The sequence below is a fragment of the Dromiciops gliroides genome, chromosome 4, assembly GCF_019393635.1.
Source record: "Dromiciops gliroides isolate mDroGli1 chromosome 4, mDroGli1.pri, whole genome shotgun sequence".
NCBI classification, from domain to species: domain Eukaryota; kingdom Metazoa; phylum Chordata; class Mammalia; order Microbiotheria; family Microbiotheriidae; genus Dromiciops; species Dromiciops gliroides.
The window spans coordinates 426588269-426612267 of NC_057864.1; positions in this window are offsets into that span (position 1 = coordinate 426588269).

Below are 23999 nucleotides of genomic sequence, written 5' to 3' on the forward strand. Positions count from 1 at the left end.
AGCTGCAGGAATCTCTTCAGGTTTCTCTGAAAAAGCATGGTTGGGAGAGGGGGAGATATTTCCTTGTGTGAGTAAATTGCTGGCTCTTTTAACAAAAATAAAAATAGAAAATCCACAAAAACAAAGCATTAACATGATCTTATCTCCCATTTGTCTGGTTAAGCAGACTAAAATAAAAAATAGAGTAATTAGGGAGTTTAAAAGGTCCATTCGAAAAAATTTAAAGGGAAAACACCCGGCAATTCAGCAGTACCAGAAGATCAGAAGACTGAGGTTTAGCTTTCCTCTTAGTGGTCAGCCATCTGTTAAGGGCTAAAATTCTAGCTAAACTGTCTAAAATATCTAATGAGTGGTCACCAATAAATTATAAGCTTTAGCAAGAGTTAGACTTTTAAGCATTTATTAAGGAGAATAAGAATTTGGTAAAGAGAGAGAGAAAGGCCTAGATTCCTATCTATTAAAGGGAGAGCACATTTCTAGCTCCCTTCTCCACCAGAGTCCAAAGGAAAAAGAGTGAGCCCGAGCGCCAGTCTCTTCCTTCCTCCTCCCACTAGCCCATGTCACTTCCTGACGCCAAAGAAAAGACTCCTGGTCTTGCCCTCAAAGACCTTCGCTTCATGGGTGGAACTCTTCTACAGTAAGTCTCCAGCAGGTGGTGTCATTCCAATCATTACACCACTTTATGATATAGTTTTAGATCTGATATAGCCAGGCCACCTTACTTTGCATTTTTTCATTAATTCCCTTGATATTCTTGATCTTTTATTCTTCCAGATGAATTTTGTTATTTTTTTTTGTAGCTCTAAAAAATAATTCTTGGTAGTTTGATGGTTCTGTCACTGAATAAGTAAATTAATTTAGGTAGAATTGTCATTTTATCATATTAGCTCAGGCTACTCATGAACAATTAATATTTTTCCATTTGTTTAGATATTACTTTATTCGTGTGAAAAGTGTTTTGCAATTGTGTTCATATAGTTCCTGGGTTTATCTTGGCAGGTACTTTCCCAAATATTTTATATTGTCTACAGTTATTTTAAATAGAATATCTCTTTCTATCTCTTGTTGCTGGGCTTTGTTGGTCATACATAGAAATGCTGATGCTTTATGTGGGTTTATTTTATATCCTGAAACTTTGCCAAAGTTATTATTTCAAGTAGTTTTTTAGTTGATTCTTTAGAATTCTTTAAGTATAGCATCATATCATCTGCAAAGAGTGATAGTTTTGCTTCCTTATTTCCTTTTCTAATTCATTCAATTTCTTTTTATTCTCTTATTGCTAAAGCTAACATTTCTAGTACAATATTGAATAAAAGTGGTGATAATGGGCATCCTTGTTTCACCCCTCATCTTATTAGGAATGCTTCTAAATTTATCCCCATTACATATAATGCTTGCTGATGGTTTTAGATAGATACTACTTATTATTTTAAGGAAAACACCATTTATTCCTATCCTCTTTAGTGTTTTAATAGGAATGGGTGCTGTATTTTGTCAAAAGTTTTCTCTGCATCTATTGAGATAATCATATGATTGTGGTTAGTTTTGTTATCAATGTGGTTGATTATGTTGATAGTTTTCCTAATATTGAATCAGTCCTGCATTCCTGGTATAAATCCCACCTGGTCATAGTGTATTATCCTGGTGATAAATTGTTATAATCTCTTTGCTAGTATTTTATTTATAATTTTTGTATCAATATTCATTAGAGAAATTGGTCTATACTTTTCTTTTTCTGTTTTGGCTCTTCCTGGTTTAGATATTGGCACCATATTTGTCTCATACAAGATGTTTGGTAGGACTCTTTCTTCACCTATTTTTCCAAATAGTTTATACAGTATTGGAATGAATTGCTCTTTAAATGTTTGGTAGAATTCACTGGCAAATCCATCTGGCCCTGGAGATTTTTTTTCTTAGGGAGTTCTTTGATGGCTTGTTCAATTTCTTTTTTTCTAAAATGGTCTTAAGCATTTTATTTTTTCTTCTGTTAACCTGGGCAATTTATATTGTAAATATTCATTCATTTAATTTAGATTGTCAAATTTATTGGCATACAGTTGGGCAAAATAGCTCCTAATTATTGCTTTAATTTCCTCTTCATTGGTAGTGCATTCACCCTTTGTATTTTTGATACAGGTAATTTGTTTTTCTTCTTTCTTTCTTTCTTTCTTTTTAAAAATAAAATTAACCAAAGGTTTATCTATTTTATTGGTCTTTTCATAGAACCAGCTCTTAATTTTATTTATTAATTCTATAGTTTTCTTATTTTCAATTTTATTAATCTCAACTTTAATTTTCAGAATGTCCAATTTGGTGTTTAATTGGGGATTTTTAATTTGTTCTTTTTCTAGCTTTTTAAGTGGCATTCCCAATTCATTGATTCCCTATTTCTCTATTTTATTCATGTAGGCATTTAGAGATATAAAATCTCCCTTAAGAACTGCTTTGGCTGCATCCCATAAATTTTGGTATGTTGTCACATTATTGTCATTCTCTTTTATGAAGTTGTTGATGGTTTTTATGATTTCTTGTTTGACTCACTCATTCTTTATGATGATATTATTTAATTTCCAATTAATTTTTGGTCTATCTTTCCATGGCCATTTATTATACTTAAGTTTTATTACATCATGATCTGAAAAGGATGCATTTACTATCTGCCTTTCTGCATTTGACTGAGGTTTTTATGCTTTAATAACAATAAATTTTGTGTAGGTGCCACATACTGCTGAGAAAAAGGTATATTCTTTTCTATTCTCATTCAGTTTTCTCCAGATGTCCATAATATATATATATATATATATATATATATATATATATATAATTCTATTCACCTGTTTAACTTCTTTCTTATTTATTTTGTGGTTATAGTTATCTGGTTCTGAGAGGGGGAGGTTGTAACTCACTTATCTTCTTCTGTAAGAATTTGGACGCTATATCACAAGGTGCATATATGTTTACCATTTATATTACTTTATTTTCTATGGTATATTTTAGCAAGATGTAGTTTCCTTCCTTATCTCTTTTAATTGGATCTATTTTTACTTTTGCTTTGCTTGTTGTAAGGATTGCTACCCCTCCTTTTCTTTTACTTGAGTTGAAGCATAATATATTCTGCTCCAGCCTTTACCTTTACTCTGTATATATCTCTATGTATCCAATGTGATTCTTGCAAACTACATATTTTAGGATTCTGGTCTTTAATCCACTTTCCTATCCACTTCTGTTTTAGGGGCAAGTTCATTCCATTTACATTTACAGTTATGATTCATCCTATTTCCCCCCTTAGTCTATACTTTTCTCTCTCCTTTCACCCTTTTCCTTCTCACCAGTGTTTTGCTTCTGGTCACCATCTCTCTCAATCTTCATTCACTTCTATCAGCCCCACCTCTCTTTTCTTTCCCCCCTTCCCTCCTACTTTTGTCCTTCCTTCTATCAGCACCCCACCCTTTTCTTTCCCTTTTCCCCTCTTACTTCTTTATAGGGAAGATAATTTTCTGTATTTTATACAGAACTTAGTGTGTATGTTTTTCCCTCTTTGAGGCAAATCTGATAAGAGTAAGGTTGAAACAATACTCATCTCTCACTTCTTGCCCTCTATTGTAATAGGTCTTTTGTGTCTTTTCATGTGATATGATTTACAACATTCTCCCTCCCCTTTCCTCTTCTCCCCATACAATCCTTTTTGTCATTCCTTAAATTTAAAAAATATTATCACATCAAACTCAACTTATACCCATACCTTCTATGATCCTTCCATCTTCCCTAATAGAGATACAGTTATCAAGAATTATGAGTATCTTTTTCCTTTTTATGCTTCCTTTGAGTCTTATATTTGAAGATTGTCTGTTCACTTCTGGACTTCTCACTGGGAAATATTTTAAGTCCTCTATTTCATTAAATATCCATCTTTTCCCCTGAAAGATTATGAACAGTTTTTCTGGGTAGTAGGTTCTTGGTTGCAATCCAAGCTCTTTGGCCTCCAGAATATCATATTCCAAGCCCTCTGATCCTTTAATGTTTAAGGTACCAGGTCCTGTGTAATCTTGATCATGGCTCCTTGATATTTAAATTGTTTCTGGCTGCTTGTGGTATTTTTTTGTTCACCTCATAATTCTGGAATTTTGCTACAATATTCTTTGGAGTTTTCCTTTTGCAGTCTCTTTCAGGAGGTGATCTGTGGATTCTTTCAATGACTATTTTTTCCTCTGGTCCTAAGACATTGGGGCAGTTCTCCTAGATAATTTCCTGAAATATACTATCCAGGCTCTTTTGTTTTTGTCAAAGGCCTCAGGTAGTCCAATATTTAAAAAAATTGTCCCACCTGGATCTATTTTCCAGGCCTGTTGTTTTTCCAATGAGGTATTTTACATTTTCTATTTTTATATTCTTTTGATTCTCCTTTACTTTTTCCTGATGTCTCATTGAGTCATTAACTTCCATCTGCCCAATTCTAATACTTAAGGAAGTATTTTCCCCAGTCAGCTTTTACACCTCATTTTCCATTTGGCCACTTATATATTTTTTTTAAGTTTGGTGATTGCCATTTTTACTTTTAAAATTATGAAAGTATTTGATTATTTTTCAGTTACATGTAGAGACATTTGTTTTTATAAGATTTCTAGTTTCAATTCCCCCCCATTCCAAGACAGCAAGTAATCTGATATAGGTTATATATGTATAATAACATTATACATATAATAACATTATACATATAATAACATTAAACATAATTCTGTTATAACATAAGTCATGTTAAAAAAGAAGAATTAGAGCAGAAAGGAAAAACCTCAAAAAAGAAAAAACAACAACAACAAAAACAATAGAAATAGTATGGTTCAATTTGCATCCAGATTCAACAGTTCTTTTTTTCCCTGGATTTGGAGAGCATTTTCCATAATGAGTCCTTTGGAGCTATCTTGGACCATTGTATTGCTGAGGAGAATCAAGTCTATCACAGTTGATCAACACACAATATTGTTGATACTATGTACAATGTTCTCCTGGTTCTGCTTATCTCACTCATCATCAGTTCATGTAAGTCCTTCCAGGTTTCTCTGAAATCTGCCTGCTCATCATTTCTTACAGCACAATAGTATTCTATTACATTCATATACCACAACTTGTTCAGCCATTCCCCAATTGATTGTCATCCCCTCAATTTCCAATTCCTTGCCACCACAAAGAGAGCTGCTATAAGTATTTTTGTACATGTGGGTCCTTTTCCTGTTTTTATGATCTCTTTGGGAAAAAGAACCAATAGTGGTATTACTGGGTCAAAGGGTATGCACAGCTTTATAGCCTTTGGGCATGGCCAATTGTATTTTTTAAGGAGTCATTTCTTTTCCCAGTTTTTCTTCTCCCTCTCTTATTTGCTTAATAAAATCCTTTTTGAGCTCTTCCAAGAGGGCTTTTTGGTCTTGAGACAAATTCATTTTTCAATTTGAGTCTTCTTTGCATGTAGGTATTTTGGCATTGTTTTCCTCTTCTGAGTCTGTATTTTGGTTTTCCCTCTTACAATAGTAGCTTTCTATGGTGAGAGTTCTTATCTGTTTCTTACTCATATTTTAGCCTATTGTGGTGCCTTTTAAAGTTGGAGTCTGCTCCTAGGATACAGGGGCAATGTCCCAAGCTTCTTTTGCTGGGGGACAGGGGCTTAATCAGTGGCTCTCTGCTTTGAGGCTTCAGTGCCTCAAGGCTTACTCACTGCATTAGAGTGGCCTGGCCTAGTAGCATATGTTGGGTAGCAGATACCCCAGCTGGCAGATTGCCTTTTGTATTGAAGGTGGGGGGCCTCACAACTGGTCTGCTGTGCCACCACCCTGCTGGTACAGGACTAAGGGTCCTCAGTTGCTGTTCTGTGCTATGGCTAAGAACCTTCAGCTGCCTTGTCCAGACACCCTCACACAAGTGAGACAGACTTTTCATGAAGTCCTTCTAGGTTATCTTAAGTCATAAGCTAGTTTCACTTCATCTTTTTTGTAGGTTCTGTAGCTCTAGAATCTGTTTAGAGATTTAATTCATCATTGTTCCTGAGAGAAATTTGGGAGAGCTCAGGCAACTTCCCAATTTCTTTCTGCCATCTTGGCTCTGCCCCAATTCCAAGTGTTTTTGAGCTGAGGCACACTGTCTTTCTTTGTTCCCCATGATAATGCTCAAAGTTCCTGCCAATTAGATTGCTTTTTAAAAACTGTTTAAAGGGGCAGCTAGGTGGCTCATTGCATAGGGCACTGAGCCTGTGGTCAGAAACACCTGAGTTCAAATCTGACCTCAGACACTTGACAATTACTAGCTGTGTGACCCTGGGCAAGTCACTTAACCCTCATTGCCCCTAAAAAAGTTAATTAATTAAAAAACTGTTTAAAATTTTTTACCCAACCATAATTTATCAAATTGCCTCATGTCATATTCATATAGTGAGATCTGTAATTCAGTTATGTCCAACTCTTTGTGACCCCATGGACCATACTTTCCACAAAATTTTCCTGGCAAGGGCACTAGAATGGTTTGCCATTTCCTTCTCCAGTGGATTAAGACAAACAGAGGTCCTGTGACTTGACCAGGGTCACACAGCTAGTAAGTGTTTGAGGCTGGCTTTGAACTCAGGTGTTTCTGACCACAGACTCAGTGCCCTATGCAATGAGCCACCTAGCTGTTCCATAGTCAATCTAGGGAAGCTTTAAATGTTGCCACAATAACTTAACCACTAGGTGACTAAAGCAGATAGCATGGGGAGAAGTCTATACAGGGTCTTGGAAGTACATGACTAAGCCAGGCATTAATAAAAAAAACTAATAGCTGCTACCTCTGTTATCAACAAGGTTATACCTTAATGCAAAAGAAAAGCCCACAATGTATCAAAGCTTTCTGGATTAGACATAGAATGGAAAAGAAATCCCTGACCATCCATTTTCTGCCCTCTACTACTTTTTTCTTCTTCCTAATTCTTTTAACCTTGAAATATCACTTCCCTATGCATGTAAGAACACTGCTTTGACTTCCCTATGCATATAAGGCCACCTTCAAAACCCACTTGAGATAATTGGAAACTCTACAGGAGTACCCCAAATCTAGCACTGGGAATCTATTCTTAATTCATATGAATTTATTCCTAAGAATAGATTCCCAATGCAAGATTTGAGGTGCTACTATCTATCTATCTATCTATCTATCTATCTATCTATCTATCTATCTATCTATCTATCATCTATCTATTCATGTATGCATACACACATACATATAAATGAATATATATATATTCATATATATACATATACACACATATAATTTTCACTGTTGGTTCAATCTCTAGGATTCTGGGAATGGATATTTGTCTCATGCTTATGTGCAAACAGGAAACAGCAGATATCTTGAACAAAATGGTTTGATACCACCAAGAAAACCATGAGAAAAACACAAAAAACAAAACAATTAGTAGGAGAGAGACAGACAGGTAGAGATAGAGACAGAGAGACAGAGACAGGGATAGGAATGGAGAATTTTATCATTCTACTTGCAAATTTCTGCCAAGAAATTGAATATCTATTCCTATTTATCTTTTAGCATTGCATTTAGATTTTGTTTAGGTTATTCTTTTGGAAGCTTTAAGTGATTCCATTACTCTTTTTCTTCTTTTATGTCTGTATTCTAAATTGTTCTTTCTTTAAAATTAAAAGAAAAGTTGAATCAAAACCATTTGGTTTGGCTAAAAATTGAAAAGTAGATCAATCAGAGCAACTAAATGTGGAAGAATCAAAAGTAATTGAACTAAGTAACCCAGTATTCAATTAACCAGAAAACACAAATTACCTTGGAAAGAAACTTGTTATTTGTTATGATCAAATGAGATAACATAGGCACATTGTGTTGTGTAAACCTTAAAGCACTATCTAAATGCTATTATTATTGTTATCATCATCATTATTGTTATTATCTAAGGCCTAAGCCAATTTTGTGCCAATCGGAATTCCAGTCTCCTTAGCTACAATAATCATAATAATCATAATCATAATATTCCATATTGATTTCCAAAAATCATTCCTCAACAGAGGAGTGGTCAAAGGATATGAATAATTTTCAAAAGACTTGACAACTATTCATAATAATAGGAAACAATATTCCAAATCACTAATGAAGAGAGAATTTCAAATCAAAATAACCCTGAGGTTTTTACTTCATACCTAGCAAGTTGACAAATATAACAAAAGATGGGAATAGTCAGTGTTGTAGGGTTTGTGGAAGGATCGTCACACTAATGAATTCTTGATGGAACTGTGAATTGATTTAACAATTTTGAAAAGCAATCTGGGATTATGTGAATACCATGGCTAATACTTTAGTCCACATTCCTTGACCTTTGATTCCATATCTGGGTATATATTCCAAAGAGGTTATTTGCAAATAAAAGGCTTCATATTTATCACATTGTTTATAGAGATACTTTCATGGCAGCAAAGAACAGGAAATAAACTGGATGCTCAGCAATTGGAAAAGAGCTCATCAAATTGTGATAAATGAATATAATAGGATACTGCTGTGGTGTAAGAAATGATGAGCATGATGAATATGAAAGAGCATGAGATAACTTACATGACCTGATGCAAGGTGAAGTAATTAGATCCAGGAAAACAATATACACAGTGATTCCAACAATATCAATGGAAAGAATAATTGCCATAAGACATTTGAAACTCAATGTTGTGAAAATAGAAAAAAATAAACCAAACAAGCTTGTGCCCACTCCAATTTCCCCACCTTCCAGGAAATTATAAGACATCTCTCTCCCCTCTTTTGCTTAATCTTTTGCAGAAAAGTGTGCTGTGGATGTAAAATATTACTGTCAGACTTTTTATAGATATGGATCAGTTTTGCGGAATTTTTTCTCTTCTTTCTAAATGAAATTGTTCATTATAAGGAATGGCTCTTTGAAAAGAGATATCAAGGAGAATCTAGATGATGCAAAAAAGATACAAACATGTATTAAAATAGAATGTAGATTTGTTCTACTGATACATTTTTATATCACTGTCATTTCTGAATTTAGCCCACCCTTTTCTCTTTTCCAGATATTAAATCTTTTCTTGTGATAGTCAAGCAAAACCAACTATGCTTCAAAATGTATGTAATGCTGCCTCCATATTCTCTGCCTCTTTTCTTTTTTTCTTTTTGCAGGGCAATGAGGGTTAAGTGACCTTCCCAGGGTCACACAGCTAGTAAGTATTAAGTGTCTGAAACTGGATTTGAACTCAGGTCCTCCAGGGCCAGTGTGGTGCTTTATCCACTGTGCCACCTAGCTGCCCCGTTCTGCCTCTTTTCCAAGAGGAGATTGGTATATTTCATTATCTGTTCTCTTGGACCATGAATTGTCATTAATTTACTCTGAGCTCAACTTCCTTTTCAGGGCTCTCTACATTTCCACTGTTGTAGTCATTGTGCATATAGTTGTTCTGACTCTGCTTAATTTTACTATGTCATTTCATATAAATCTTCCCATATTTCTTTGAATTCCTCCTTAATGAACTAAAATATTCTATTAATTCATATGCCAGTTGATGGCTACCTGCTTTGTCTCTGCTTCTCTACTCTCACAAAAAGTGCTGCTATGTATATTTTGTCATAGATAGGGCCTTTCTTCCTGTCTTTGTCTTCCTTGGGGTATCCAATTTGCTACTAATATAACTAACTGGAGAGAAACTCCAGCATATGCTTCTCACACTAACCTCCTTCTTTGCTTTATCATTTTCTCTTTTCTGTGTCCCCATCTCTTTTCTCATTTGTGAGGCACCATGCAAAGCAGCAAGGATAGATGTTGTAGAAATGAGAAGGCACAGTTAGCATTCTTGAGGGGCAGGAGGGGAGAGAGAGAGCGAGCATAATTCTATTGCTTGGAGTGTTGGCAAAATTCACCCCACTTTTAAAATGAGGATTTTTTAAAAATATTTTAATGGTACTTTCCCTTCCTTTTTTCTTTTTTATTTCTTTTCTTCTTCTTCTTCTTTTTTTTGTGTGAGGCAATTGGGGTTAAGTGACTTGGCCAGGGTCAGTGTTAAGTGTCTGAGGCCAGATTTGAACTCAGGTACTCCTGACTCCAGGGCTGGTGCTCTATCCACTGCGCCATCTAGCTGCCCTAAATGAGGATATTTTTGCCAGCCAAAATTTTTTTTCTATATAATTTTTATTTTGAAGGTTCTACTTCCCAAATAATTCAGTCCTAGTATTTAAAAGTTCTGTAAGACATTTTATGTGACATGAGATGACAGCTCTGAAAAATCCATCAAACAGAGACAGCTCTCACTGTTTCTGGAAAGGGAACATTTGGATGTGTAAGCAAAGCCCAGTCTCCTCTCTGCTTTTTTTTTTCTTCAGAATACAAATGGACAGCTTCTCACATCCAGAGTTGCTAAGGTTAAATGAGCAACTGGGGACCTGGAACAGCAGAAGAATGGGACAGAATGCCTGGGGTGCTCACAGCTCACATTGTAGGGAGGAATCTACACCATGGGAGAGGAAGGAAAAAAAAATGGCCAGACCAGCTGGGGTACTATTCTTTCCCTGACATAGGAGAAGCTGTAAGTCATCTATTGACAGCTGTGCCTTAAGATAAAGGAAAAAAAAGTGAGAGAACACAGGCAGGCATGGCTTCCTACTGTTTGATTAGCATATCCATCACAAACAACCCTGTCAAACTCAAGTCTGCCTCCCACCCTCATGTCCCTTTCAAACTTTGATAAAAACTCTTTCTGGAGAGAGTCTGTCCCTAAAATCATTGGATGGGAAATAGTTGGTATGACAGGTTAATAAAAATTTTTAAAAGGAACAGAAAAGTTAAAATGATTCCCAGATTATGATGTCCATTTATTATTTTGATTGTGCTATAGTGATAATTTTAATAGTAATTAAAAATAGCTGAAGTAGAAATTACATTGTAAGGTCTGTAAAATGCTTCACACTCATTGTCTCAGAATTACAGAATTTCCATGCTAGGTAGGATCTAAGCAGCCATTTCGTCCAAACCATATTTGAAAGAGAATTTCTAGAATCTACCTGATAAGTGATCATCCAGTTTTTCCTTGAAGGTCTCCATTGAAGAATCCTTCCCCTTTCTAGGAAGCCCCTTCCATTTATGGATAGCTATAATCTTTGATAAGTTCTCTTCTTCACATCAGGCCTAAATGTTTCTCTTTGGAAACCTGGAAAGACTTACATGAACTGATGCTGAGTAAGTAGAGCAGAACCAGGAGAACATTGTACACAGTAACGACAATATTATGTGATGATCAACTGTGATAGACTTGGCTCTTCTCAGCAGTGCAATGATCCAAAACAATTTCAAAGAACTCATGATAGAAAATGGTCTCAACATCCAGAAGAATGAACTGTGGATTTTGAATGCAGATTGAACCATATGGTTTCTACTTTTGGGCTGTTTTTTTTTCCTTCTTTTTTTAAGGTTTTTCCCTTGTGCCCTGATTCTTCTTTCACAATATGACTAATGCAGAAATATGTTTAATGTGATCATACATAAATAACCTATATCAGATTGTTTTCTGTCATGGGGAGGAGGGAGAGAAGGGAGTGTGGGAAAAAAAATTTGGAACTAAAAATCCTATGAAAACAAATGTTGAAAACTATCCTTACATGTAACTGGAAAATAATAAAATATTTTTTTTTGATGAGGTAATTGGGGTTAAGTGACTTGACCAGGGTCACACAGCTAGTAAGTGTTAGGGGTCTGAGGCCAGATTTGAACTCAGGTCCTCCTGTCTCCAGTGCTGGTGCTCTATTCACTGCACCACCTAACTTCCCCATAAAATACCTTTATAAAAAATAATTAAAACTAAATGTTTCTCTTTGTCTCCTTGTTCTTCCCTCTGGGGCTGAGATATCCTTCTTCCACATGACACCCTTCAAGTACTTTGTTATATCTGCCTAAAGTCTTCTCTTCTGCAGGCTCAAAGACCCCCAGTTCCTTCAACTGATTGATAATGGCTAAAGGTTCTTAAGTATCATGGTTACATTATTCTGGATGTTCTCATTTGACCAACAAATGTCCTTTTTAAATTGTCACCCAGGTTTCATTTGAGCCTCACGACCATCTAGTGAAGTAAGTGGCATAAGTAATTATTGTCTCCAATGTATTTGCCCCCAGATCACTTGGACTCTACAAAACAATCATGGGATTACATATTTAGAGATGTTAAAGATCATCCAAATTAACCTGATAATTTTTACAGATTTGGAAACTGAGGCCCAGTGAAATGCCCCAAATCACATGGTTAATGAACAGATACCAGATTTGAACCCAGGTCCTCTGACTCTGCACCAATTGATTGGTATCATTGAGACTTTGGGCAAATCACTCAACCTCTCTGGGATTCAGTTTCTTCATTGGTTTTCTGGAATAGATGATTTCTAAGGTTCCTTGCTACTCTAAAATTCTTTTTTTATGGAGCTAGGGGTCAGGGTCCCACAGATACCCATTGTCAGGGTCCCACAGGGACACCCATAAGAATAAAAAAGAATACAAAGTATCGTCTAAAATGCAACTGCTGCAACTGTTGGGGCCTTTGCCTAAGACCTCAAGCTGCTTATAGTTCAGCCCAGTGTATCCCACTTTCCCAGTGATACACACAGCATGGGCGAATGTAAGCAGACAAATAGTGAAAAATTCCTAAGAGGTCATAGCATCATAAATCTACAGTTGAAAGGGACCCTAATATCATCTCTCCAACTTCCCCAAGCCACTGAGGCACAGAGAGGCTAATGCTTACTCAAGATTACACAGGTACTGTGGCAGATATGGGGATCAAACTCAGTTCCTATGACTACAACTTCATTGCTCTTTCTACTGCTCCATGCTTTCTCACCTGGCTTTTCCTCTTCTCCAAGTGGTCTTTAAATTTAAGGTAACTATAGAAAGACAAGTTAGGAGAATCAAGCTGGGGTGCTCTCTGCTTTTTTACATGCTGCTTACAGCCAGCCTCAGTATGAGAGAGATGCTTATGTCACTATAAGGGTCATGGGGACAATTGCCACCTTCTTGTTCCCACAGCTCATTTCTTTTCTCTCTTTGATTATTATAACACCATGACTCAAACCCAATTCTCTTAATTACAAATTCAATGTCTTTTCTATTGCAATAAGTTGGAAGGCGGTTTTGATTCTCTCTTCCCTTCACTTCTCCCTAAGGTGCATTCTCTCTTCTCATCCATTATTTTATTTCACTATAAATTGCTCTTCATGGCTATAGTTGACAAGGCTGAACCCTAGAAAACCTCAGGATTGCTACACTGGGAACATAATTTTTCCCAGTTATGATTAGTAGAGTCCCCTTCAGACTGGTGGCTCAGAAGGCGTGGAGGGAATATAGTTGAAGAGTCCTGAGCAGAGGTTAAGGCCTTTTCCTTTCATTGTCAGCAAATAGGGCTTAATTATGTTCTTCCTACTGACAACTACCAGTCCATAGGGAAACTTTACACAGAGAGTAATTTTGCATTCTCCTCTGAAAAAATTAGGGAGGAGTAGATAGAATAAAAAGTAAATATGGTATAAGTATCAAAGGCAATTTCCCACTTTTTAAACACTACATTTAGCATTTTCATGCATTATATACTTTTCACTGTTTTTTATTCATTTTGTAATTACATGCATATACTTGTCATTGTTTTTACTAATTTCTTTTTACTAAATGCATCCCAAATTGAGCCCAGTAAATCAGGACTGTTGTGTTTATTTTATATATAGCATTCTCTCTGGCAGCTACCTTCCCTACTCAGCATTCATAGGTTTTCAAGTTGGGCCCCCATGATGTAAATACCATCACAAACTGTAGAGCTTTCTGGGTCTGAACTCCTAAAACTTTAACTCACAAGTTACATTTGTGGGCTTCCCCCACTGGTGGGCTTCCCATTAATAGTCACCCAGTAGTTACAATTAGCTTTGAGCAGATGCATTTTCTAAAATGAGGGTTAGAACAATAGTTATAAATAATTCCCCCCATAAACATGGGTCTATTCTCTCAAATATACACAGAATCCATGGACAGAGTGGGCACAAAGAGTTCAATGGTAATTAGGCATAGATGTAGGGAACACACATCGCCCTGGCAACTCAAATGTCTGATATTACAAGGTCTTGATGTACTTTCTTCAGTTAGTCTTCCCACCACTCTACCCTCAGGTATAGCATTTTTTCTGGGAGGGTTGCTTAGCTACCTCTCAATATCTGCTCCTCACTGAAGCTCACTTCTCAGTTGTCAGTACTAGTTTCACCTTAAAGCTGTGGCCAACTCCTTTCTCTGTTGCCAGGAATCACTCTCACTGAAATTGCATCTTCTCCTTCTTCCCTCAAGTCACTGCTTTTCTGTTTTGTCTGACTGGAGAGTGTGTATCTCTTGCCCTTGTCTGAATGGATCTCAACTCTGCCTTGAACTCTCTCTGACTGGCTCACTCTGGAAACACTGGAGTGTTCATGATTGGGTTCATTCTTCTGCTACCAAATGCCAATGACCATTATGATGGGAGAGGAAAGAAAATCTCCCCCTCTGCCCACTGCCCTTGAATATAGAAGCAGAGAGGTGCCAGATACCTACTTCACAAAGATGCTTTTGTTTGGTCTGGTCTGACTTAAACTGACTAACCTTAGAATTGTTTGTCCATCTTATAGGAGTCATTTTGGGCTATGGCTAATACTTAAGAAAATCATAATGGCCAATTTCCCCTTCTATTTAATCAAGGGGAAACTTGTTCATATTCAGTAAGGGGATCTTTGGGTATGGATATGTCTTTACATGGAGGTTAATATCTCATTATCTGCCCTATTTCTATGATTACATTTTGGGCTTTCTGCACTGAAGAATGGGCAGGGAGTTGCTCAAAGATCAACTCTTTTTGGCATCAGTGATAGCACAGCGAGCTCAACTCTGATCATATTTCAAGCTTGAATTAGAATTTATTAGAAGAGAATTAAATTCTGATTTTGTCTTTTTTACTTAATAACTAGCTTAGCATGTGTTTTCATATTAATTATTAAACTAAGCAGGAATATGAGGCAGCTAGGTAGCCCAGTGGATGTGCAAGACCTGGAGTCAAGAAGGCCTACGTTCAAATTTGGTTTCAGACACTTACTAGCTGGAGAAATTTGGGCAAGTCAAGTGACCTCAGTCTGCCTCAGTTCCCTCATCTACAAACTGGGGACATAGCATGTACCTCCCAGGATTGTTATGAGGATAAAATGAGATAATACTTGTGAAACTTTTTGCAAATCTTAAAGTATTATATAAATACTATTATTATTTTGTTATTATCATCACTGATTGTGAGTATTAGGTGCTCACCATTAAAATGTCCCAATAATGATAGTTGATATTTAGCCTCATAGGACCATAGATTTAGATGTAGGAGAAATTTTAGGGTTCATCTATGTTTTACCGCCTCATGTTACACCTAAGGAAGGTGTCTTAGTGAAGTTGTGATTTTTCTGAGGTCACACAGTAAGTAGCTGAAATGAGATTTGAACTCATGATCTCTGACTACAAATTCCATGGTCCAGGATCCCAAGCTTTGGATTTAAACAGACCAGACTGAATGTTGGTAAAGATCCCTCCCTTCTCCAAATAATAATGCTTTGGCTCATTTTGCCTCCACCCAGAGTTTCCCATGAGAAATTTCAGAATATAGTTCACATCGTAGCCTCCACAGCTATGGATTTAAAAGAAAAATCTATGCTTCTCATGCAAGGCCTCAAAGTAATAGAGCATATGGGATATTAGAAAGTCTTTATTTCTCCCCAGACAGAATGTATGCTTCATGAAACACTCACAGTATCTCATCAACAAGTAATCTGATTCTCTTTCATCTATGGGGAGTCTTATTTACCCCCATGAACCCATATGCTACCATGTAGTGGGTAAAAGATGTTCTGATATCTTTGGTGCTAAGGGAAATTGGTTGGTTGATATTTGTGGGGCAGTGCAGGGGCCCCCAAGGAGTCAAAGTTTATTCTCAGGCATTACTTTTTTCTAGATCTTCTCAAAGAATGGGTGAGTATGAGTATATACATAAAGATCTATCTATCTAATCTATCTATCATCTATCTATCCATCTATCCATACACATATACACACATACATGTATGTATGTATATATATGTATAAACACATAAATACACACATATACACTTACATATATGTATATGTGTATGTGTGTATATATCTATATATATATCTACATATCTATCTATCTGTCTATCCATCTATCTATCTATCCATACCCTTTTACTTTTATAGATCCAACACAAAGGGTTGGTTACAAGAATATGTAGGTATACATTTAACAGCCAGCTCTCAAAAAAATGCAAGTCACACTTTAAATTTGCATTATTAAGACTTTTTCCATCACTTTCTTAAGTCTAGACAATCAAGGAAATAATAAATCAAGCCCTGATTTGTAGCATTTGCCGATTTCAAAGGTGTGAATGCTTTCTGAAAATTTAATAATCAGCTTCCAGCTGGCTCAAGCTGGCTCTGGCATACCTCTGGTTGGCGATATTCCACAAATGCTCAAGCCAAATGCATTATCCCCAATAACTGAGACTCAATTATTCATTCTCAGTGCAGCATTATTAGACAGTTCCCATACAAAATGAATTTTCTCTTAAATAGGACTTTTCATTAGTTGTCCTCCAATTCTCTCACTGAGCTTGCAAATGGAATACACTCCTTTATATATCATTAACAGTCCTAAATAAAGGTTCACCTCCATATGACCTTAAGCTGATCAGCAAACTTTCATTAACCAACCCCCTACACATCATACTGGGTGTCCCAAAGTTTTAGCGAGGTTTAAAATTTAATAAGTTAAATAACAAGCTTTACTAACTTAAAACTTGATTTTTGCCACATCCTGTAGAGGGCCTTAGTGATCCTCACAGCAACACCATGAGGCAGGTAGTGCATTTGTTATAATCTCCAAATACCGCATCAGGCAACTGAGGGTGTGAGGAGGTTACTGATTTCCCCATAGTCTTGTGGCTAGCAAGTAGCAAGATTTTTGAATCCAGATTACTCAATCCAGGCCTTTCTTCATTACTTCCTGCTGTTTCTTTTTAATAAAGAGAAAGGACAAACAATGAATTTAGCTACCATCTAACCTTTTCCACAGCAGGAAAATGGAATCTCACTGGCCTTGAAAAGCAAAACACTTGAAAAACCACCCTGACAAATATATATATGAATTACCATTAGGTGACAGCAGTGAGCAGCGGTGCTCCCTCTAGCCAGAGACGAGTGATTTACATATTCTAAAGGAAAAGGATTGAAATGGTGCAGATGGGGCAGGTTCAGGAAGGCGACTAAACAAATGAGAACCATTTTTCATAGTCTGATAGCTTCCAACTCAGTCGGACAAAGTGACACCTTCTTCAACCCAACATTATTTCTTGGTTTTCAGTGGACAAACTAGGCTGTTTTTAGCAAATGACATTCAGGCATGGGGATAGCAAAGTTAGCCTTTCCCTGTTGGAAGCAGCTACTCCATGCCCCTCTCTTCATGCAGATCCAGGATGTCTTTTTAAATCATTCATTTTACATACTTTTTTAATGGAGGACATAATGTACTAAAGTGCTGAATGCAATTTAATTCATTACAGCTGTCAAATGGGCAGTCTGACACTATTTGATTTGTTTCTTTGTCCTTTGGGAAACATGTGAAAGGAGGAGCCGGCCATTACTTTTCCCGGTAAGAATTAGCCAGATGGTGAAAACAAATCAGAAGATGGGTTATACTGTGTTAACAGAAGTCCTTTTCCCTTTAGCTGATCAAATTCGGGAGGGAATTCACTCATAAGGAAATTTATAGGAATTCTTGTCATTCCTTTGATAAATGTGATATCCCCAAAACCTTAGTGTAGTTCTAAGCTATTAGAGCTCTTTAAAAAAATCACATAGGCATTAAAAAAAATCAAATAAGGGCTTTGAGTCAGAACAGCATGAAGAAAACATACCAGAATTGCTATGGTTTGGGAAAGTGTTGAAAAGGATACATATTTAGAGGAACAACACAGCCATGTATGTGAATTACCATTTTAAATTATTTTTAATGACCATCTTTAAGCATTAGGCAAAAAAACTCAAACGAACCCAAGCCCAATAACAAACATAAAAACAATAACAATAACAAGCCATGATTTCAATCGAATTCAATAAACATTTATTAAATGCCTACTATGTGCCAGGTGGGGCAGCTAATTGGTACAGTAGATAGGGTGCTAGTCCTGGGGTCCCAAAGACCCATCTTCCCAAGTACACAGTTACACTTAGTAGTTGTGTGACCCTAGGCAAGTCACTTAATCAGATTCCTCATTTGTAAAATGAGCTAGAGAAGGAAATGGCAAACCATTTTAGTATCTCTGCCAAAGAAACCCCAAATGGGGTCACCAAGAATTGGACATGACTGACAACAACTGAACAAAATGTACCAGTCACTGTTCTAAGGGTTGTGGGTACAAATGAGGGGAAAAAACAGATCCTGCCCTCAAGAAGCATATAATCTAATGGAAGAAAACACACAAAAAAGAAGTTGGAAAGAGTAAAGTGTGGGGGAAAGGACATCAGCGGGTGTCTTGTTTGGTGGAGTTCAGACCAAGCAGAGCTGCAGATGCAAAGTGTAGCTCTCTGGAAAGTCCAAGTCCTTTCCTCTATAAAGGAAAGTTTTGAGTAGAGTTTAGTGTTCCACCCTCCAGTCCCCCAATCACAGGGGAGAAAAGGTTGAGGGAGTTGGGAAGATGTTGAGAATTCAAGACTGATTTAAAAAAGCAGATTTCAGGCAATTAGATTCTCCTGGGGAGGGAAACTTGTTTCTTAGAGTTCAGACCAATTAGAGTTACAGATGCAAAGTGGAGTGACAACAATGCTGACATTACCAGTGGGCTTCTTCAAGACTTGCTCTGTTAGAGATGAATATATAAAAAACCTGTTTTTGTTGTTGTTCAGTTGGGTCCAACTCTTCATGATTCTATTTGGGGTTTTCTTGGCAAAGATAGAAATGGTTTCACCATTTCCTTCTGTAGCTCATTTTCCAGACGAGGAAACTGAGGCCAACAGGGGTAAGTTACTTGCCCAGGGTTATGTAGCTAGGTCTTCCTGACTCCAGGCCTATTGCTCTCTATCCACTGTGCCACCTAGGTGCCCCTAAAAACCATGTAGCCCTCTTAAAAATCTGTCTTCCACCTTAAAAGAGAACTATAGAAAAGAGGTCTATAGTCTATGGATATCATTTGTATTTAAAAAAAAATGACAAAAGGGATTGCTAGAATGGTTCATTGTGTTTGTGGTCAAGCATCAGGGTGAATGAATTGTCCCTACAATGTACTGCTAGAACTGTCCTATTCAGTTAAATAGAATAATTTCTTTCCTCAAGCTGTTGGATTAGTGTTTGGGCTTATGATCTCTCTTGGTCTTTTGTGCCATTGACTTTTTTTTTTGAAAAATTAGGTTCTCTTGCTTTTGGATCATGGACAATATCCACAATTATCCATATTTCTTTATGCATCTATCATCAAGTTATGCTTTTGAACTGCATGTTATCACTTATCTTATCTTTTCTGCTCCCTTGGCAATTGCTTATGATTTAGATATGCCCAATTAGAGGGATAGAAGTAATCCAAACCAGTTGAAGGCTCTTTTTAGTAATTACAAGGGAGTTTACCCTAGCTAAAATTCTGATTGGCCTGAAGGGGCTTTACCCACTTCTCACTGGAAGGAATCTTTTCCTGAAAGCTGAAGATGACTTTTGAACAAATCTCAGCAACTTCTGACAAAACTCCCTTCTTTTTTTTGGTGAGGCAATTGGGGTTAAGTGACTTGCCCAAGGTCACACAGCTAGTAAGTGTTAAGTGTTTAAGGCTGGGTTTGAACTCAGGTCCTCCTGACTCCAGGGCCAGTGCTCTATCCACTGCACCACCTAGCTGCCCCATAAAACTCTCTTCTTATCTGGCAGGAGTTGTATCTTCTTGCTGGGTCTTATGACTAGTCTTAGTAGTGTACTGAAACTGAATAGAGAGAATTCTTCCTGTAAATTAATTTTCTATTTGGGTAAAGTGAAATAAAAACTTGAGGCATTTATTAGGGTGGGACTATAACCACCTCCATCCCATTTTGATTTTAATAGTATAATTATATGAGAAAGCTTACTCATCAAACAACCAAAAGACCTTAGGCCAGGAGTTCTTTACCAAAAGTCCTTGAACTTTTTTTTCATTTAAAAATATTTTAATAACTTTCTTACAAATATAATGGGTTTCCTATGTCTTTTATGTATTTAAAACATTATTCTGTGAAGGAATTCATGGCTTTTAAAAAACATTTTATTATTCCATTTTCCATTAGCAGCTTTGGTTGGCTTTGGCTCCTCCCTCATTTTTTAGTACCCCCCAACCTCCCTGCTCCTTTTCATTTTCTTTTTTTGTGTTGTCTTCCCTTATTAGATTGTAAGCTCCTCAAGGGCAAGGGCATCTTTTCTCATTTGTATCCCCAGGCTTAGCACAGTGTCCAGCACATAGTAGGTTCTTAATGAATGTATATTGAATTTGAATTGAATTGAATTTATCAGATCGCCAAAGGTCCAGGACACACAAAAAGGTTAAGAACTGCCTTAGTCTACTTGTGGAAAGGCCTTAAACTAGAAAGATGTTGCATAAGAATCAAGTCTGGATAGGGTTTAAAGAAACAACTATATTCCAGGGGTCATCTATAAATTATCAAACAGGGTGAGAAAAGGGAGAGAATTTCTGAAAAGGGAGTGAATATAGTATTCTAGCTGAATACCCTGTTATTATAGTGTAACTCATACTTATTCTATTCCACCAATCCACCACTTTATTTCTTAGCCAGTATCAGATTGTTTTGATAATTTCCCCTTTATAATACAGTTTGAGATCTGGTATTGTTAGACTACCTTCTTTCACATTTTTTCACTGATTCCCTTGATATCCTTGAGCTTTTGTTCTTCCAGATGAATTTTGTAATAATTTTTTCTAGCTCAATAAAATAATTTTTGATAGTTTGATAGTATTTTTATTTAGTATTAGTATTTAGTAATTTTTGATAGTTTAGTATGGAATTAAACATATTAGTTTAGGTAGGATTGTAATTTTCATTATATTGGCTTGGTCTACCTATGAGCAATTAATATTTTTCCAATTGTTTAGATTTGACTTTATTTGTGTGAGAAGTGTTTTACAATTGTGTTCATATAGTTCCTGGGTTTGTCTTGGTAGGTTGACTCCCTAGTATTTTTTATTGCCTACGGTTATTTTAAATGGGATTTTTCTTTCTATCTGTTTCTGCTTGGCTTTGTTGGTCATATATAGAAATGCTGATGATTTATGTGGGTTTATTTTGTATCCTGCAACTTTGCTAAAATTGTTAATAATTTCAAGTAGTTTTTTAGTTGATTCTCTAGAATTTTCTAACTATACCATCATATCATCTGCAAAGAGTGATAGTTTTGTTTCCTCACTGTCTATTCTAATTCCTTTAATTTCCTTTTCTTCTCTTATTGCTATAGCTAACATTTCTAGTACAATATTAAATAATAGAGGTCATAATGGGCATCCTTGCTTCACCCCTGATTGTACTGTAAAAACTTCTAGCTTATCCCCATTACAGATAATGTAATGGTTTTTAGATAAATATTACTTATCATTTTAAAGTAAGCTTCATTTATTCCTATGCTTTCTAGTGCTTTTAATGCCAAGATGGCAACCCTCAAATGGTCAAGGGTTTTTATCCTTTTTTTATAGAGGTGGGTCATTATAATTGATCAGAGCTAATTGGTTAGCATCATTCAATTCCATTGGTTATTATGACTTCAGGGTGGTCCAAATTAAGATAAACTCTAGGGATGACCTAATGGAGAAGTATGCAAAAGGCCATTGCTAAAGGCACAGGTGGTAAAGGGTACAGTATTTAGGTGTGGTATAATCACATCAGTTCACTTAGTTAAACAACAGAATCAATCTTCATTACGTCTGTTATCTTGGGCCTGTCCCAAAAAAGATGAGAACTTCTTCAAGAATTAGATTTGGGGTAGGAGAGTGGGGAGAAGGGACTGAAACTGATCTCTGGGTACCCCCCCAACAAGAAATTCATTATTAATAATTATTTTCTCACATATATTGTCTCATTATTATAATTTTCTTTGATGACATTATCAATTATTTCTAAGATTTGTTCTTTGCCCCATTTGCTTTTTTAGGATTAGATTATTTAATTGCTAATTAAATTTTTCTTTCAATTGCCCATTATTGAATATAATTTTTATCACATTATGATCTGAAAAGTTTGTATTTACTATTTGGGGTTTTTTGTATTTGGTTGTGAGGTTTTTGTGTCGTAACACTTGGTCGATTTTTCTGTAGGTGCCATGTACTGCAGAGAAAAAATTATATTTAGCTGAATATCCTTAAAAGGAATTAAAAGTAGGAAGGAGAAACCTTGGCTTGGACTTGGCCAGGTCTCTCCTCTTACCCTCTATTCTCCCTCCCCTAGTTTTGCCTGGAAGAGGATCTTGCCAGCATGAAAGTTTCTAAAGAAGGTTGGACCTCCCATTTTTCTATCAATGTTCTAATAGCATACCTCTGGAAAAACAATGACTTCCTTCTTCTCATTAGTGTCCTAAAGGGCATTTCTCAATAAGCTGGAAGTAGTGTTTATTTCATTGCAATCCAAGGACTGATTTTTAGACTAATTTATCTAGAATGAGCTCACCAAAGATATTATAGTAGGTCTAAAGGGAATTTTCTGAGTACTCCAATAATGATAGAAAGGGACTCTCAGGAGCTGTGAGTTACCACTTTTTGAGATGTGCTCCCTAAGTATAAGCCCACTTTATCCAGATTCTTCATGTAATTATGAGAAAATGTGTCATAGACCTTTGGGGGATGTTTTGTACCTATTGTTGTTATATACCCCTTTCTAAAATCTTTTTTTTCTTGAATAGAATTTTATTTTCCAAAATATATGTAAAAACAAAATTATAGCATCAATATTTTAAAAACTCTTGTGTTCCAATTTCTCTTCCCCCCTCCATTCCTACTCCCCACCCACAAGAACTCAAGCAATTCAAAATAAGTTATACATGAGTAGTCATGGAAAAATTCCCATATTAGCTAGTTGTGAGAGAAAACTCAAGTAGGTATAGTAATATATTTTTGCTCTGAGGGAGGGGAGAGAGAAAAGGGGAGGGGGCAAGAAGGGAAGGAGGAAAGGTCAGATTGGGGGAGAGAGCAGTAAAAAGCAAAACAGTTTCAAGGAAGATGAAGATGTTCTGCATTACTGCACCATTACGACATATTAAATTGCTTGATCTCATAGGGAGGGTTGAGGAAGGAGGGAGGAAGAAAAACTTAGAACACAGCATTAACTCAGGGACCCTGATCTCATTGGAGTGGGCTCATGGAGGGAAGAGATTTCATACGCAATTGGGAGGAGTAATCTCTTTAACCCTGCAAGAAAGTAGGAGGGAAGAGGATAAGGAAGGAAGGGTGAAAAAAGGGAGTGAAGAGTGAGGGAGAGGATAGTTAGAAGTAAAACACTTTTGAGGAGGAATAGGTAAAAAGAAGATAGAGTAAATGTCATGGGAAGGGAGTGGGATGGAGGGAAATAGTTATGATGATTGATTCTAACAGCAAAACTTTGCTGGGCTTTTATGAAGAAAATTCTCTGTCAAGCTTAAGGTACTATATACAGGTTATAATGAAAAGGATACTATCAGAATAATCTGGAAAGACCTACATGAACTGAAGCAGAGTGAAATGTACTGTATACAAAATAACAGCAATAGTGGGGGATGATCTGCTGGGAAGCATGTGGTTATTTTCAGCAAGGCAATGATGCAATATAACCCTGAAGGACTTATGAAGATTGCAGCCCATCTACAGAGAAAGAACTGATAGTGTCTGAAAACAGATGGAAACACATTTAAAATTTTTTTCTTTTCCTC